The sequence below is a fragment of the Pseudopipra pipra genome, chromosome W (genome assembly GCF_036250125.1).
Source record: "Pseudopipra pipra isolate bDixPip1 chromosome W, bDixPip1.hap1, whole genome shotgun sequence".
In the NCBI taxonomy this organism is placed as follows: Eukaryota; Metazoa; Chordata; class Aves; order Passeriformes; family Pipridae; genus Pseudopipra; species Pseudopipra pipra.
The window spans coordinates 15647099-15653813 of record NC_087580.1 but is presented as its reverse complement, the minus strand read 5'-3'; the positions used below and the strand labels follow the sequence as shown (position 1 = coordinate 15653813).

General features: G+C 45.7%; 1 long non-coding RNA gene across 1 annotated transcript; it reads left to right on the top strand.

The window, feature by feature from the left end:
- Positions 1-3181: 3181 nt before the first annotated feature.
- LOC135406174 (uncharacterized) lies at positions 3182-4850 on the top strand. The gene is made up of 2 exons (XR_010426193.1): positions 3182-3718; positions 4712-4850. It is a non-coding gene; the product is annotated as an uncharacterized LOC135406174 (long non-coding RNA).
- The last annotated feature ends 1865 nt before the right edge of the window (positions 4851-6715 follow it).

Genomic DNA, 6715 nt, shown 5'->3' with positions numbered 1-6715 from the left:
AGAAGCCAGGAGGTGAATAAAAACATTTGCCACTTAAACACAAAGTCTTGTTACCAAGGGGCATCACCCGATTCTGGGGACTACTCTCATGACTTCTCACCACTGGAAGCTGACATTGCTGAAAGCCATAGAAATTGACCTAAAATTGACCAAACAATCCGACAAAAGTTCCCTGATGGAAGGATCCTGGAGCAAGCATATCATCCTGGAGGCAATGACAGGGCAATTTCTGCCCCTCTGCCGTAAACCTGTCAGTTCTGGCCCTACCCTGGAGAGGTTTTTTTCGGCTCTCCATTCCATGGGAAGACAAGTGCGGACAAGAAGAACGGAGTTCTGTCCGCTCAGGGTCAAAAGTGCTTTAGGTCTGTGCTGTGATCTGTTGGAGTTGAGCTCCTGTCTAGAAAACGAGGGCTTTCGGGACTGCTCAGCATCTGGCTCCTCCCGTGGAATCAGATGTTCCAAGCAGGGAAGGGGATGTCCAAGAGGGGTTCTGCCCACTTGAACTTCTGAACTTGTGGAGCTCTCCTGGCGCTTCTGGGCGTAGTGATTCCGTGGATGTCAATTGGCTGTTCTGGAGAAAAGCTGGGGATTAAAAGAAGTAGTGAGAGAACCAGACTGAAAATGGGTGAAGGTGTTGCAGGAAGTGAGGCTGGGCAGCAAGAGCAGTGAGTGAGGGGAAAAAAGGATTTCAGGCAAGAAGGAAAAAGATCCCTGAAGAGGCTCAAGGCAGCTCTCCTCAGCTCCACGCTTCTAGTCTTACAGGCTGCCTTGCTTCCTCCTCCCGCCATCCCGAGCTCCACTCTTAGCACTAGGAAGGTGCTCTTGCAAAGGGTGTAGTGCAGTCACGGTTGGCAGTGAGAAGCAACAAGTCACTGGTTGCTCAGTTGTCAGTTCCCAAGAGGTGCCGTTTGCCCGGAGACAGGGGGCCCAGTCAGCAGCACAGAAGGTCTCAGGTGGCCACGTCCTCCCTTTTGAAGCGGCCTCCACTTTGAAAAATGGCAGTGGCCTTCCGAGCCACCTCATCGGGACGTAGTGGGGGGCACAGAGCAGGCGTGTCGGGAAGCCTGTAAGCCCAGAGTATCTCAGCCAGTGGAGAAACGGGCAGGGAGCAGCGCTGCGGGCAAAGGGGCTAAAAGGGGGCTGCGACCTCCACTGAGCTGAGCCACCTCACTGCGGTTTGTCCAGTGAAGTCTCCCTTTTATTGCAATAAAAGTTTATTTTTTTTCGTCGGCTCCTCAATCTCCTGGCTATTTCTGTGTTTCCCACTGGCTGGAATTTCAGACGACCACAATCCCATGGTCTCTACAGCCCCGGCTGTCCCGGACCTTCCCGTCTCCAACAATGTCGGTGGACAGAAATTGTGTGAACAATTTCAGTTGCATTTCTGAGACCTTCACCTTGGCATGGCTGGGTGCAGAGAGTAAAAAAATACTGCGCCACTAATATGGCTGCAGGCCTTGTGCCAAGGTGAAGGAGGAGTTGTTCTGGCAGGAAAACAAGTCTTATGGACACCTGCTGATATCCAATTAGTACTGTACACCACAGTATGTTTGCCTTATGTATCCAATGTAAGCTGGGGAAGAATCACATGTCTGTGTGTCACAGGCAGCATATGAGCTGTCTGTGCTCTAATAAAGCGGACATTTTTGCCAATCCTATTGATTTGAGTGCATTTCTGTCTGACCCCCTCCGTCGTTATCTGGCGCCCATTTAACAGGGAGTCCTACTTCGTCGAGTTCTGCAGGGACGCAAGGCGAACGGAAGGAGCTGAGGGAAGCAGTCGTGGGAGGTGATGCTGTCCCCGGCATCACGGAACAAAACCATGCGCATGGTACAGAGGAATCTCACCCTGGCCCGGTGAGTCGACCGAGGGAGAGAGCATGGGGCCCGCGGCATCCAAAGAGGATGAGGCCGCGGAAACGCTCCCCCGATATATATTCTCTCTAGGAGAGCCTGTTTCTGATGGAACCGCCCCTAAGGGGTTGATGGCATGGGTGAGAGCGAGGACTCTACTTCCCGCTGCTCGAACCGCCTTTCAGGTGTCCACAAGGGACGCTATAAAGGAATTCTTTTGGGACGAGATCTCTACGGGGTCAGGAGCCCCTAGAACGTGTACTCTGCTTTGGCGTCTGGCAGTTGGGTCGCTACAAGAGTTAAGTTCTGAGCGACGGGAACTCATAAAGGTTCGAACAGCTTTGTCGGGAGATGGCGGGACTACGGCCGGTCCCCGCCCCGTTCGGTCTGCTGTAGGGGGGATCCCCGTGCCTGCGGCTGCGAAGTTGCGAATGCTAGGACCCTTAGGAGCAGCGGGATCACCTCCGTTTAGCGCCGTGCATGCAGCAGCAGGATGTGTAGGGGCTGCAGGAACATCACTAGCGGCAGAGAATGAAGCTGGAGCCGAGCCCGCGGCACCGCTCTCTCTTGCGGCTGCGCAGTCGGCACTGTCGCTCCTCACTGTGCCTGCTACTGCGCATGTGTCAACTGGACCGACACTGCTGGGAGCCTCCGCGTCCCTAGATGGCGCTGCACCGCTGGCGCCTGAAGCCACCATGCAACCCGGAAGAAAGCCACTGTGGATCGCTGCCATGGCAACAGACGCTGTTTTCGGAAAAAAAAAAAAAAATAAAAAGCAGAACCAGGTACGGTACATATGAAAGAAAGTAGCAGCTATTGTGCCTTGCATTAGAAGATGCTATATTAGCACAACGAGCAACACCGAAAAAGTGCCACTTCTCGTTGACAGGAGAGGCAGGCTAGAGAACTGCCTTTCCGTATTTTTGTTAACTCTCGTGTTAGTGTTGTGTGTCCAACGTTGTTGTGAGCTCACTGTATTGTTAACGGTACCGTGCTTGTGTGTGTGTGGAGAAGCGGCCATACGTTTGTTAGTAACTGTTAAAAGCCAGAGGTGAGAGTCCGGGAGAATTTCCTCCCGTTAGAGTGTCTCGGGTACACATAAAAGCATAAAAATTCTCTTTAGGATTACTCAAACCAGAGTCCGGCGTGCGGGTGCTGAGGCCGCGCTCCAGGGCTGGGGGCTGCGCGCTGGGGCTGCCGCTGCGCCGGCTCGGCCGTGGGGGAGGCGGCGCTGGCAGCCACGGCAAAAGGCGGCAGGGGCACCTCGGCGGCAGAGGCACCTCAGCGACAGAGGCACCTCAGCGGCAGAGGCAACGCCGACAGCTACTTCTGCAGAGCCAGCCAGACTTCTGCGGGCATCCCCGGGAGCTGCACGGCGCACGGAGCAGCCCGGGGAACAGCAGCTCGGCGGTGACTGACTTGCGGGGGAGTTGCCCCGCAGAATCCAGGCATGTCGGTAACTGAGAACAGAAAGCAGAATCTCTCTCTCTTTAGTCCTTCTACTCACTTGTGGATAACTTAAAACTAAAAGATTGTGTTTTACTAAAAGTTAGCATGCAAGAAATTTTAAGAGTTTCCCAGAGAATGAATCTTTATATAAAAGCTTTAGTGAGTTGCCTTGGTTTTAGTCACATTTTACCCCTGTAAAGAACTTCTGCCCAAATTTCGTGTTCAGTCTTAGCAGGAGGAGACATAAGGTTCACACAATAGAGATCATTTGTTGCTTAGCAACTGGGTGGGACTCAAACCACCTCCAGCAGTTTCTCAGAACTAGGGAGAGAGTAGAACTTATACACCAAAAACTACAAATCTGCAAATAAGATAAATGGAAAGCTGGCAGGCTGAGGATTTCCTTGATTCTTAGGTAAAACATCTCTCTATCTTCCTGTTATAAACTGAGAAGTTATTGTGACAGTGGAAATCACATCTTTAGAATTGTATTTAAAAAGGTTTACTCAGCTGATTTTAACATTTGGATGTTAATTTACATTCCTGTCTGATATTATTTCTTTTCCTTGGTCAAGTTTAGTGAATTCATTATTTTTTCTTTTTTTCTTCTGTGTTTATGACAGAGTTGCAACTTTGAGTTGCATTTCATGTGCTGTTTAAGCAATTGTTAATATTCTATTTATAACATAGCAGCAAGTACATTTTTTTTTTTTCAGATTTTAATATATATCTTCTGTCGTGGATTCGTACAGTATGTACAGAGCAGTTTGGTCAAACGAAACGTATTATATGTTTTTAAATGTTTTATAACTGCTGATATAGCATACAGCCTAATTGCTTTTCTAAAAACACTACTCAGGCACACACTATGCTGTGAAGTTTGACTTATCTCTCTTGGCACTGATGTTATGTCAACAGTTATACTACATGAATTTCAGATTATTTTTAAAATAACCTAACAAGATGCAAAATGTGTGTGTTTACTTTATGCCAATAAAAAAGCAGATTGCTAAATTACACTTTTCCAAAACTATTGATGCGTGAATTAGAACTTTTTATGCCCATTTGATTTATAAAGCAGAAATGTCTGGAGACCACATGATAATCTGTCAGGAAATCAGTAGAGATTGCAATAAAGCTGAGTTACTAGAGTCAGGTTGAATTTAGTAAAATTTTTCTAGTTTGCCTCCCAATATAACGATCTCAAAGCTAGATTTAGTTAGCTTTACATTCGGGAAATTAATTAAAACCTGTGAGTGATTTAGGATTTTAATATAACGGGTGTGGGTTTTACCTGTTCTGTGCTGTTGTTCCACAATTATGGAGTTACATGTTCTTACAACTAGTTATTTGTTTTCCTTTGTGCTGCTTATGTTGTGAATTTTGTTCTCTTACCGAAATTTCATAGATAAAAGAACTAAAAACACGAGGAGATGATGTAGATCACATCTAAGGAACTGGCTGCAAGCTGGAATCTGGCCTTCTATATCCTTCTGAACTGCACATGTAGCTTAAGGCTGAGTATTAAACAGAATGATCAAACAGTATTTTTTCACTGTCATAGACTTAAATGCGAACTTTTTCAAAAGATGAGCTTGACAATGACTATAATAACTTGATGGCACAATCAAGTGTGACAGATTCAGGCAGGGGAAGTGCATCTGTCAGTGCATCTACTGCTGAATCTTCTATGGGACTTGCTCATAATATGACCTCAACACAGACATCTGCAGTAAAACACATCCAATTTGGAAACCATGGGCAGCTTTTGCCAATACAAAAAAATACCAACACCTGATGAGGGTTTCTTTCTCAGTGACTTAGCAAATAAGAACTGCTCTCTAGTAAGCAGCTATGAGTTTCAGACACTGGCTGGACATGGAGCAGAATCAACTGTTACAGAATGTCTCCTCAGGTCTGGGGAGAGTAATTTGGAAACAATGCAAGAAACGGATTATGACCAAATATCTGCAGAAGGCATAACAACAGAGACAGATTTTTCCTCACAGGAGACAACATATCGATGTCACCCTTTAGCTGTTGCTGCCAGTGCAAGTTACAGCCAATCTGCAACACCAGTAGAGATGTCTGAAAAAGAGATAATCTGTATGGAAACAAGCACAGATAGTTTGGCAGAGGTTATGCCAGAGGTGCTTTCATTCATATCTCACAAAGAATATGAATCCAAGGATGAAGACTTGTCTTCACTGAAGCATTATGAATTCAAACATACAGTGATGCAGAAATAATTAACCAATTAACCAGTAGTGCAATCAACTTAGAAAAAAAAATATATTGGAAATTAAACATGGACAGATTGAAAGTTTACCTGACAATCCAGAAGCCAAAGTCCAAAGTGTAACTGAAGACAGCAGTGGAAAGGATTTTAAAGACATTAGTGTATCTCAGAATCCAAAGAAACCTACTAATATTGTAGCTTGTGAAGTTCAATGTGAGTTTAATACAAATCTGTGCCTGATGCATGAAGAAGTGGACAAAGATGAACTGCAGGAAGCCAGCACTGAGGTAGAACATACTCAGGAATCAAAAGCGCTCCTGCATTCTGGCAGCCAACTTGAACCAAACAGCCTTTGCCAAGGAGAAAAAAGTGAGAAAACAGAAATAGGTCTACCACTGAATGTACACAAACATTCAGCTGTTTGGAAAGCAGCTCCACTGCAGACTGCTTGTCACTGGTATCTAGGAAAGAGAAGGATTCTCTCCCCACAACTCATCCAGAGCTGCCAAAAGATCACACTCTGCGAAAAACCCCTTTTTTCTCCGTGTTGCCTGTGCAAATTGTGGAGCAGAGGAATGTCTGTTTAGATGCGGATTTAGAAGATGATTTCTTGACTGAGATAGGGCAGACGTGTCACTAAGGGGAAAGGAAGACAATGGAAAACTATAGAACTTTTAACATCCTGAGGCCTAAGGGTTGTCACTGTATACAACGATCTGTTTCTGTGCTGCTCATGTCACATCAGTGATGTTTGTGAAGATCAGGCAGACTGGTGTGGTTTGGGAACTCTACATCAGACATTAACTATTTTGTAGTGCTTGTATTTTTCTGTGTTTCATCTCAGTAGTGTTACAGTGGGTAGCAAGATTTATTTGGAATCATCATATGACAGAAACCTTTTGGCTTACGAGTCTTCCCAAAATTATATGTGGCTGTGCAATAACAATTTTTGAGGTAAAATTCTATATCATATCCAAACTAGAAAAACTTTGAAAGGGTGAATTGCTTGTCCACTTTGAAAACTACTACCAAGTTGCCAGACAATGCTATGTATTTGGTATAGGGGTCAGTGATTTAAGAATTTGTAAAACACTTTTGCAAGACAGAAACGGGGAGAGAACAGGTGACAACCCCCTCAGTTCATTTGCAAAAGTTGTTTCATGTGTTAAGGTC